The following is a 12,194-nucleotide window of genomic DNA, read 5'->3' as shown; positions in this document are numbered from 1 at the left end:
TCGACCATGTAGATGGACAAGTTAGGAGTGTTCTTCTTCACAAGGGAGCAATGCACATCATTTAGAAATGAATCCTGTTGAAGCAGCTTTATTTTCTGTCACTAATGTATATACAGTACACTTCTCAGACTAATTGTGAACATTCTTTCTGTGGCCCTTCTGTGTCTACTGAGATTTTGTTTGTATAGAGTAAAACTGCCTTTTGGCAAAGGGAAAGTAAGGGATTTCGATCAGTGTACAAATGCTGAACAAACCAACAGTGATTCAAAATATACAAATTATGAGCTGGTGTCATTGGAAATTATTCATTCCGCTATTTTACAGAACAGTTAAGAATCCCTAAAGTTAACTTGGTTCCAAAACAAGTCTAATATGTGAACTTACTTGTAAATCATATACAGCAGTAGCTTATAAATATCTTGTAGCTAAATTGTTAGTTTTGATTAATTGAATGCTCTGTATATTAACAGACTATTTTTGGAAAAGAAAAGGAGTTTAAAATTGAAGTCCATGGAGTCAACTAGTTTTTGCGTGTGCCAGCAATAACCAAATAATTTTCCATTATAAACCTTTTAAGAATTTACATCAGTTGCTTTTTGTTTTCACTTTTAGAGTGGAGCGTGCTCTACGTTGTCATAGCTGCATTTATCATATTGGTTGCCATTGGAATTTTAGTTTGGATGGTCCTCTGCTTCTGTAAAAGGTAAAGATCAGGAATCTTGTGCAAGTCAATCTTTTTCTAGTCTTCTCAGTATTTCCTCTCAGCTTCTCCCCCCACCCCCTCCCCAATCCCCTCCCCACAATTTCAAAACACATAATCTTTCCTCTTTACCACAGCATTACCATTACCTTTCAAAGCTCGTCTGTGAAGACACAGGTGGCACAATGGCTCAGTGTTTAGCACTGCTTCCTCACAGCGCTAGAGACCTGGGTTCAATTCCAACCTTGGGCAACTGTCTGTGTGGAGTTTGCACATTCTCTCCACGTCTGCGTGGGTTTCCTCCGGGTGCTCCGGTTTCCTCCCACAGTCCAAAGATGTGCAGGTTAGGTGGATTGGCCATGGGAAATGCAGGGTTACAGGATAGGTTTGGGGTTGGGTCTGGCTGGAATGCTCTTTTGAGGGTCAGTGTGGACTTGATAGGCTGAATGGCCTGCTTCCGCATTGTAGGGATTCTATGACTCATCTATTCTATGAAAATTTATTCTTACAATAGGGCAAGATGAACCACTCCCTGATGTTCTACAGAAAAAAAAGTATTGTTTTATTACCTGGACCTAGTTAACCTCTCATTTTTATTTGTGTGAGCTTTTCATGCCAAGGTGGCATGTTTCTGTCAGGGTCACGAGTAGGCCATTCAAATTTCTGCTGTCTAGTTTGCTGGGTGAGAGTGGCTGGAATTAGTTACAGGTGAATTAAGTTTATATCAAGTCAAAAACAATAGCTCAGTATTTTCCCAAAGCGCTTAGTTCCAGTGGCCATCATTTACCTACTTAAGGGTTTGGGAAAAATTTTGGTGCTTGTCAATTTGTGCAAAGAGTGCTGCATGTTGATTCTATTTTAATTCCATATTTCATAGTGTTTAGGTGGTAGGCATTACTAGGGATTCACTTATGCTTCTCTATGTAGGAGATGACTGAAACTAATTATTAGGTTTGGAGGTGTATGCTGTGTATGCATGTATATTTAGAAACAAAATCTTATAAATTATGTCAAGATTAGGATCCATTCTGAACTTACTACCTAGGTATTGCAGCATCCTCCTTTTGCCACCTAGATTGAGTGTCACCATTTTCAGTATTGCGCAGTTTCTTCAGTTTGTGCAGAGACTACAGCTGTTCACTGCAAGGTTTAGTTGTTGGATAGCTCCAACTCCTTTGTATTCAAACATTAGTAGCTGAATTTAATCTAGCCTGCCAGTCTGGATGGTACATGGAGTACAACTTGATTTGGTGTTCAAGTTTTGCAGATCAGGTTAAACACATTAGATCCCGAGGAATGGTTCTGTACATTAATAAGTAAGCTGGCCCAGATTGGAATATATACTTGCCCCGTTCACTTCTTCAATGTCACTTGAGGCACAGTATATGAGAGAGCCTACAATGAAAATGGGAACATCAAGGCTGAGACTAGTAATCTGCTAGATCACATCGGGAGGAGTTGTCTGATGTATGACACAAATTTATTACAATATTTAAATGTCACCAGTTAAGTCTTTTTGCCTAATAATAACGATGATTTTTTCTCCACCCTAATTACACAATTGATTGCTGTAATCCTTGAGAGGTGAGACTTTCCTGGTGCTAACTTGTGCTTAGGGATGTAGGGGTTCTGCAATTGTTTAAGATGTTAAACTCAGTAATTTTAACAGTGATTTTTGCCCAAGTAGGACCAACGTGCTTTCAGTAATAAGTCAAGCTGGTTGGTCAGTCACAAACAGCTCTAGATTAAAGTGGACTTGGTTGTCTTCTGTAATGGTTTCTGGTTGTATCATGGACTATCAAATAACAACTTTTCATCTACAACATAACATCTTGAAGCCATCTCAACGCCAATGAGTTCCTGCTGCCTTCCACCTATTTCAGGTGGTGTAAGTACTTGTGGGCTGAAGTAGAAGGGAAATGCGACTTTGTTTGCATATGACAAATGGCAGTAATATGAGACTGGCTAAGTGAAGGTGGCATTATAACCTAAGGCAAGATGGAAGAATACAGTTACACAAATCTTGACCCATGATCCTCATGAACCCATCAATAAGAGGAGCATTTAGTTTTGGAAAATGTTGCAAACAGCTGATTGGGTGATTCTAAAGATCCCTTCAATCAGATTGTTACATTGAGACATTGCATCATATATTATCACTATCCAATCATGTGGGGTTTTACATTTGTGCAACCACAATAACAACATTGGAAAGGGAAACTAAAGACAAATTATTGAATGGAGAATTCAGGGAAGCTTCAGTAATGGTCTCAATATACAGATCAAGGATGGAAGGTGATTGCTATCTCTTTCTGATCATATAAAAAGTACTGCACCATGAGTGTTTCTTTTTAAACTTTGGTATGGTTGTTATCCATCAATTAATCTTAACCAACATGGGATTTGCAAGCCATAGTTCATATTCAGTAATTGAAAGTAAATGGTATTCCCCTTTCCTCTCTTTAACTAAAATAATATAACAAATGAATTCTGTTCATAAAGTTGAATCCAATCATTTGATTTCTGTAATAACTTGCGGATGCTTTTTCTTGTTTCTCAACAAAGGAAGCTATTGCTGGTATCCTGGCCAGTATTTATCCCTCCAGCAGTGTCAACTTGTTTTACTCATGTGGGGACATGCGTCTAGACCAGTACAGCTAGACAGGAGCACCCATAGGCATTTTTTTAATCCCTCTAGGGATATTTCTAGTTGAATTACTTTTTGTGCATAGCTACGAGCCACTACCAGTGTATGCTCAGTGACATTTAAGGCAGTTCTTCCCAATATCTTTTGTTCCCTTGTATGTTTATGCTTATCCAAATGGATGATGGATAGTGTGATTATTTTTTTTCCTCTTTTCCCCCACCTAACAAATCAAAAAATATTTTTATTTACAGCTCAAAGAACAGACTTGCATTTTCACAGCCCCTTTTGTGAAATTCCAAGACACTTCTCAATTAATAAGTACTTTCAAAATATAATCACTGCACCTTGTTATGATGGAAGTACAGTTGCCAATTTGTGCACCACAGGTCCTAAAGACTGCAGTGTGACTGATCAGATAATGTTTTAAATCCCTGTACAAACGTTGGCTGTAGTGTGTCTTTTCTAACACTCTTTTTTCCTTTAAGTTTTCTTTTTATCCCTGTATCAGCTTTTGTCAAATGTTTGCCATTTTACTGCTTTCAGCTTAGAATGTATTTATTTGAAATATTAGGTTTTGCAGAACACAAATAGGTGGTGAGGGGGTGGAGTAGAGCGTTGCTTAATAAAAGCTAAATCTGAAATATCAAGTTTTTTGAGTGAAGTAAGGAAGATTTATCACCCTTAGTTATGCCTTATAATGTCAATCCTGGTTCTTCTGTAATATAGCTGTAATTTAGTCCAACTCAATTTACATAATCTTCTAAACATTGTGAATTGATGTTTCAGACGCAAAGGAAAACCTAGAAGGAAGAGCAGATATAAAATATTAGATGCTACAGATGATCATGAAAGTCTGGAATTGAAGTCTAACTCCAAGCCAGGTATTGGGATGCGAAAGAAACGTTGAAGCTGTGACTTTTGAGGGTTGATCGACTTTTTTCTTTTACTCCTTGAATCTCACCACGTCACCTAGCAGTCTTCATGACAATAGCTGGATGCCTTCCTACACTTAATATTGTACCAGAACAATTCTATAGCATGAATCCACCTCTCAAAGAGACACTGCCAAGATCTTTACTCCAGTCACCGAATGATACAGCATGTTGCAATTCCAGTGTTTACAGGCAAGAAGCATTTAACTCTTGCAAAGTTGTAGAAATTCCAAAGATAAATTGGTTTTGGCATGAATATTTTGACATGCTATTTTTTAATGACCACTGCGCCCCATCTGATCTCAGAAATTATGTATTTGAGCCAGGTCTTGGTGGAGCTGACCCATTTCTGTTGCAGAAGAAAATTCTGAGCACCATGAGTCTGGTGTTCTCCCATCTGCACTGTTGCAATCTGGACTTATTGGAGTGGAGATTCACTGTCGTTTTGGAGAAGTAGACATTGTGTGCTCACCACCTTTTCACCTCTATCAGTAACCGCTCAATCCTTTCTGTGCTAATTGCAAAAATGCCATGATACTTGGCTTAAATATGTGTATCAAATTCTTAATGTAAATACCTTTTACAGCTTAAATTGCCTTCCTCAGTGTCTAAATGACAGATAACATTAAAAGTAGGAGTGTTGCCATACAGAGGTGCTCTTCTGAAATTAGAATGAGATTTAGGATAGAATAAAGGGAGATTTACTCTGCACAAGTCCATACCAGCATAGATGTGCTTGTGCATTATGCACAGTTATCCCCATCTGGAATGGCAGCATCAAAACTTTTGAATTTCAGGGTTTTACAGTGTGTTAAGTGTTACAGTTGGTCAGAGTTGCCTTCATCAAAATGGTGCACAGCAATCTGCACACCGGTGGAGAATGCAACTTGTATTTGGAGATCTTTGCAACATGAATGCTTGATCTTCAGTTGGGACAAGGCAGCTTAAAATTTAGAAACAGAAGCTAGAAACCTGAACTTGACACACAAACTGCTGGAAATGCTAAACAGCTCTGGCAGAATGGGGAGCTGATGGCCTAGTGGTATTATCACTGAACTGTTAATCCAGAGACCCAGATAACATTCTGGGGACCCGGGTTTGAATCCAGCCATGGTGGAATTTGAATTCAATAAATACCTTGAATTAAGAATCTAATGATGACCATGAATCCACTGTTAATTGTTGGAAAAACCCATCTGATTCACTAATGTCCTTTAGGGAAGGAAACTGCCATCCTTACCTGGTCTGCTCTAAATGTAACTCCAGACCCACAGAAATGTGGTTGACCCTTAACTAGGGATGGGCAATAAATGTTACATAGCCAGCGATGCCCTCATCCTGTGAATGAATGAATAATGAAAGAAAAAAAGAATCTGTGGAGAGGCATAAACACCGTTTCAGGTTGAAAGTCTTTCGTGAGAACTTGAACTAAGACACAGGTCTGAACATTCTTTCTTGCCCTTACCCAAATCACAAGGATGTATTTGGTGTATGTATCTGGCGTTCTCGAGATGCATGAGCTGCAGCCAGTTCACTGTTCTGCAACATAGCAGTACCTGACCACTCCACCCAAGATCCCATTGAAACAAAACTATAACCTTCAACTCTCACTGGAGGTGCTAAACTACTAACAATAATTAAGATGTTTTTTATATAGTTTTAGCATAGGGAAACATCCCAAGGTGCTTCACAGAAACTTAAACAAAAATTGATGCCAAGCCAAGTTAGCAGACATTAGGACAGTAATTAATAGTATTGTGAAGAAATTGGACTTTTAGAATCTTAAGAGAAGATAGCCAGAGTTTACTATGCTTCTTTCAGAGCTTGGTGCTGAAACACTTGAGGCACTGCCAACGGTACTGATGTGGAAGAAGAACCAAATGCTGTTCTGGAGGAATACAGAATTCTCAGAAGGTTCATGATTCATTCAGCTGGTATAGCCGCAATAGGCCAAATAGCCTCTTTCTGTGCTGTCACATTTCTGTGGTGGTTGGATGAGGGGAGCATTACAGAAATGTGGAAGTGAGATTTGTTGTACTGAGATTTAGATGCATTGTTTAGATGAGAATTTTAAATTTTGAGTTTTAGGGAACTGGGAGCCAGTGTAGGTCAGAGAGCACACAGATGGTGTGCGAATGGTATATGGTGTGGAATACTGTACAGTCAATTGTATTTTGGATGAGTTCAAGTTTATGGAAGATGGAGACCCTGAAAGTTTTAGATCTTGAAGTCTAGGTATGACTGAGGCATACATTAGGGATTCAGCACTGGATTGAAACAGCATAAAGACAGACATTGTTCTAGATGTGAAAGTTTAGTAGTGAGGTGTCTACAGTTGTAGAAACTAGACTTCCACTAAACTTGGAAAACAAATAGGACTAGGTCAGCCTGAAGAATTAGTCAAGGCAGGAAATGAAATTGGTGAAGATGCAGGGTTTGTGGTAGGGAATGAAAATGATACCTTGGAGCCTTCAGAAGACCCTTGTACCTGGCCTTAATTACAAAGGCCTTTTATGGATAAACAAAGAGGCATTTTACGGGTATCTCTGGTTCCTTAATTTATCCCATTGATATTTGAGGTGAGAAAATATTTCTGTAGTCTCTGTGGGCCACAAAGGCCTGATCTAAACTTGGTCAAATCCCATCAGAGCTGTGAACCAGCCCATTTAACACCTGCATCTGTCAATGCAAAATAAAATGGATTTAAGCCTAGGATCTTGCTTTTTGAATTAAATTGTATGGCATCTTTTTTGAATAGTCTCTGTTATAACACTATATAAAAACAAGTGGAGCAATTTCTGCAAATCAACTTAACATGTATGATAGGCAAAAAAAAGCATAATTGTTTCACTTTAATTTGTTTTTCATTTTAGTCATAATACAAGAATTTGGGTTTGGTACGATGTAAAATACTTTGTGGTGTTATTTATTTCGGTTGTTACTGTAATTTATTTGACAAAAATTAAAGCATTTTATCAACACACTAACTTGTTCAGAGTTAAGGACCTTAAAATTCTGCTCTGTAACTTAAAGATGGTGCTGTTATATTTTATTTTGACTCATTTTTTGGAGTCCAAAGTTTAATGTTCACTTTGTTGATATATTTACATTTACTGTTGCACAATCCTACTTCAGCTGATCAGCCAAACAATGACGATTTTTTTAAAAAACACCGTCACTGAACCACATGTGCATATGTGAAATGGAGTTATGCTAATGGTAATAAGGAATATGCAACTGATGCTGACTATGTTCATGGTTAAAACCTTGGTGTTGTAGCTACATGGCTTGAATTTCTAAATTTCAATTTTGTTTTCTCAAGTAGGCAGCATTATCAAACTAATGGCAGTTTCACCAGCAAGAATACCAAATAAGGTTTTTTTTTCAAGGTAATTATTTTCCCTCTCTGTTTTGCGGTATTGCTGATAAATGTTTCATTATAGTTGGCAGGCTGAAAGCTCCAGCACAGAACACCAGCTTAATGGTTTCAGAATCTGAACTTGACAGTGATGAAGCAATCTTCACCTGGCCAGACAGAGAGAAAGGGAAATTACTGCGAAACCAGAATGGATCAATCCACAATGGCCAAGTAGTTCAAAAAACTAAGAAACAAAGGGAAGAAATCCTATAAGCGGAATGTAGCCACCTGACTTGTAGAAGCTATAGAGCTAGGATAGAAGCTGTCTCCCAGTATTATCTCTGCTCAGTAAAATGAAGATTGATCTGAAGCAATAGTGACTGCAGTGTTGCATGCAGTGTGTCATCCGTATCTGCAAAATGAGTCGGTTCAGCATTTTAATGCTTAAACTGTTCATCTTGTGTGAGATTAACAGAATCTGATTTCTCATTTGAAGGTGAGAAAAAGACTTGGGAGAGATGCAAATTGGCCAAAAAAACTGTGGCTGCACTTGATGCTTCAGCAATTAACAATCTGCAGTTTTGTGGTTTTGATGCCCTGTGTTTCCAGTGAGACATCTACTGGAAATCTATTGCACTGCAGCTTAAAAATTTAAAGCCAAAAATGTGACATGGGAACACACTGGATGTCTTGTGAACTTTAACCATTACCCAAGGCTTGGATATGACCATTTCCTTCAGTTCAGCAATTGGATAAATATGCTGAAGTCCATGGAAAACTAAATACTGTGATACTAAGCGTTGTCTTGAGATTCTGGAAATTTTACTATGAACTTCTACCATTCTCTTTTCGAAGACTTGTAATGCAAGTGATCACAAAGGGATTTATTGTCTTCACTTGTTGTCTTAGTGAGTTGACTCCAGTGCAGAAGTGTTGCACATCTGGTAATGGCCCTGGATTGTTTTGGGTTTGTAAAAATAATTATCACTACTGTCTTTTTCTGTTAATATTAGGAATGTGTTGGTTTTTATTAGTGTGAAGTATTGACAGAGTGTTCTTAATTTATTCTTTGGGAAGGCACCACTTTGCAATGTTATTCCCTTCCAATGAATGTAGGTCTGTATTTGCTGCTCACTTGTTTCTCCGTTTAAAAAAAAAAGTCTTCCTTTTAAATATACTGACACCTGACATCTTGATACCGGTGAACGATCCAATTGGTGCTCATTTTAAAGTGACAAAGGAATAATGTAATGAGCAAGGCATGAGTGACAGTCCCCCATTTAGTGCCTTCCAAGAACAGAAATATTACTTAACAGTTTTTGAAGTATATAGTTGTACACAGCAAAACAAAATGCTGTGCTCCTGATAATTAAAAAAGAAGTTTTAAAGGAACTACATACCTTGGTTTAAAATGGCAAAAAGTTGAAAACCTTGATAACTGGATCAATTCTGGATGATTTGTTCAAAAGTTTAAACAAAACGTAGGTAAAATTATTTTATTGATTTGATCTTTCAATGTTGGCAAGACTGCACTAATAACTTGGCTGCTTGTTAGATTTATTTCAAAATCCAACCAGTAGTGTTATATTGTTATTTTAAAATGTCAATGGTCCATTACTTGGAATTGCTGTAGGTAAATATTCTAACAGTTCTTTCAATTGTAATGTAACTTAAACATTTGCACACAATGATTCCTGTCAGAAGAATAATGTAAACTGGATTGCTCCTTATATATAGTTGTATGAGTAACTTTTTAGAAAAGATGATATCGTCAGAATGAGCTCATTGGGCATGTTCGTGGATTTTTCCCAGTTTGGAGCATTTATCCTGTGAGCTGCTCTGTTTGTTTAAAAAGAGATGGTATGGGTCCATGTTGCACTATGGAATAAATATATCGAGCTATGTGCTGCTGAGCTATCCATGAAGATCTCAGTTCTTGGTGTGTGCTGCTGAAATCTTCCCTCTGATTCTCTTTGAGAAGGGGAAAATTATCCAGGTGTTTCTGGAAAAACGCATCTATTGATTAGACTGAACTTAGTGGTGATAACACTAGCTCTTGTGTAGTCTGTTTCTGCATAACAAAAAGGCAACACAAATGATGTACCAAAAAGGCTGTTGGTATCAATTTAATTGTACTGTATTGCAACATGTTTAATTGACTTACAGAAATAATCCACGCACAGAGAAAATGCAATGGACAAAACCTACTATTGTCTATCTATCTGTGGATGTTGAGTACAGAAGGAGAAGGCCTGGAAACTAATATTTAGGAAGGAAAGAACTTATGATCTTGATGTCCAAAAGTACTGAGTGACCAGTGAAATGGTTTTCAAGTCCAAAAACTGTTGTAATTTGGGGAAACGTGCCAGTCCATTGTACATTGTGATATGCCACAAACCACGAGATAAATGATTTTTTTTTCCCGAATTAGTTAGCTAGGGGAAAAAGTATTGCATGCAGATAACTCACTGCTTCTCCACGCTTAAAGCAGTGGTTTCTTACACAATTTGAGAGATCAGATGGGCTTTGGTTTAACAACTTAACTAAAAGATGGCATCCCTGACAGCAGTCAGCAGTGTACTGATATACATCAGGGACGATTCTGTGCTCAAGTCTTGAGCCAAGGATGGCAACAAATGTTCCATTTGAACCATTTTATCTCTGTTGTTTTTTTTTAAAACCCATTCCTGTTTGGATTTGGCACATAGCTGAGGAAAACGTCAAAGAAATTTCTGAACTAGTTTGATTTATATGTAATCACCTTTAATTGATCATATTTAGAGTGGTATAGCATCCATAATTAGTTTTTAATTCATCCTGTACTAAGTTCTTATAAATTGCTTTTCCCAGGTGTCATTGGCGGAAGTGGAGTTTGAATTGACTGACAGATTGACAATGTTTCACATAAAGGATGAGAGATGCATTCTTTGATTAAGCCACAGGCTATCATAAGCCAGAATTGCAGAAAGGTCTTCCATCCATTTGTCCATATTCTAACAAATGCAGGATTTTTGGACAAATTGATTTAATTTATAATACAATTATTTTACAGTAAACTTGCAGTTTATATATTTCATAAATTCACATGGTGGTAAATCCTTCTGTATTGCACTTGATGAGGGGGATAAGGTAATCATGAGATATTCTTAAATACACTGCTTTTGAACCCAGGTATACAAAAGTAAATTTTCACTAAAAGAATAATACTTGGAGATTAACCATTCATTTCTAAAACTAGACAATGACCTTAGAAGATGCAAGCATTGAATACATTTACAATTATAGGGAATGTCAACAATTGTATCGTTCACCTTTTCTTGCATAGCATACTGTATTGAAATGTTGCACTATGCACCAGCATTTGTCACTGTGGAGAATTTTCATAGAACTCGTGTGTTTTTTGTTAACTTTGTGAAGTACAAGTCCTGCTTTTAAAAGTAAGTGGATGATTTCTGGGAACAAGCAGCTGATCAGTTGAAGTAAGGATTTAAAAAATTTGACAGTTTGCTTATTTTGTTTTAAGTTTTGTCAATATCTAAAATTTATTTTTTAAAAAAAGCTAAAAACATTTATTTTAATGTTTAAAAGGTTAACTCCTTCATTGACATACTGTTTAATTGCCAGGTGTCCAAGAAGGTTTGTTTGATGTGACATTGTATAATACGGCGAAATAACACTGGAGTAAGGATTTTTTTCCATTAAAATGGCATCTCAGTGCATTTTCATTTAGTTTCATTCATTCGTGTTTTTATTAATTCTTAAAATATTCTTTTCTGGTCATTATGTTATGACCAGATACTATGTACAATTAATAAATACTCCTGAGGGGACGACAAAGCATTATCCAATTTACCTTGTTTGTGAGGTGTTAAGCTTATGATGGATAACTAATACAATCTCCGTGAAATTTAATTTTTTGCCAATTTCATAGCCTGTGTTGATTTATATCTTTTTTAAGTATAGATGTATCAATATTAAGTCATATCTAGGTGACAAAATTGTATTCTATTCCCTAATTAATTTGGATTGTCTATGCAAAGCTTATAAATTATACACTATTATTTGTTGGAACAAGGAAATAAATTTTAACATGCTATTCTGGTAACATTGTCTAAACTTGAGCAAGTAAAGAGAGTAATGATCATTTTAAAAGGTTTTGACACCAAAGGCTATAATTTTAAAGAAATCTTTGTGTCAGTTTGAACATAACAGTGTTAGAAAAACTCACATTACAAGTGAAAGCCTAATTTCTAAACTATTTCCAACTCTGCATTTCTGTTTCCTGTAATGTTGCACCAGTTATCCATGTCCTTAAGCCTGCTACAGTTTTTTTTAAAAAAAATTGTAGGCTTTGATGACAAATTGTCAATTTAACTTCTATTTGGTATGTTATTTTCAAATCACAATAAATTAACAATTCCTCTCATTGACCGCCGGTCAGATGATATTGTTGCTATTTTTAAAGTGGTCATGTATATATGTAGAAGTAATGAGAGGTTTTCTTGTCCATAAATCATAAGACAAAGATGCAGAAGTAGGCTATTTGAAGGCTCATCG

The 12,194-nt window shown here is 36.7% G+C and overlaps 1 long non-coding RNA gene across 1 annotated transcript; it reads left to right on the top strand.

The window, feature by feature from the left end:
• The first annotated feature begins 611 nt into the window (after nt 1-611).
• LOC125486287 lies at nt 612-11,372 on the top strand. Its single transcript, XR_007264973.1, has 3 exons — nt 612-703; nt 4,134-4,228; nt 7,723-11,372. It is a non-coding gene; the product is annotated as an uncharacterized LOC125486287 (long non-coding RNA).
• Nucleotides 11,373-12,194: the final 822 nt, after the last annotated feature.

The sequence above is a fragment of the Rhincodon typus genome, chromosome 27 (genome assembly GCF_021869965.1).
Source record: "Rhincodon typus isolate 14 chromosome 27, sRhiTyp1.1, whole genome shotgun sequence".
NCBI lineage: Eukaryota > Metazoa > Chordata > Chondrichthyes > Orectolobiformes > Rhincodontidae > Rhincodon > Rhincodon typus.
This window is presented reverse-complemented; position numbering and strand designations above follow the sequence as displayed.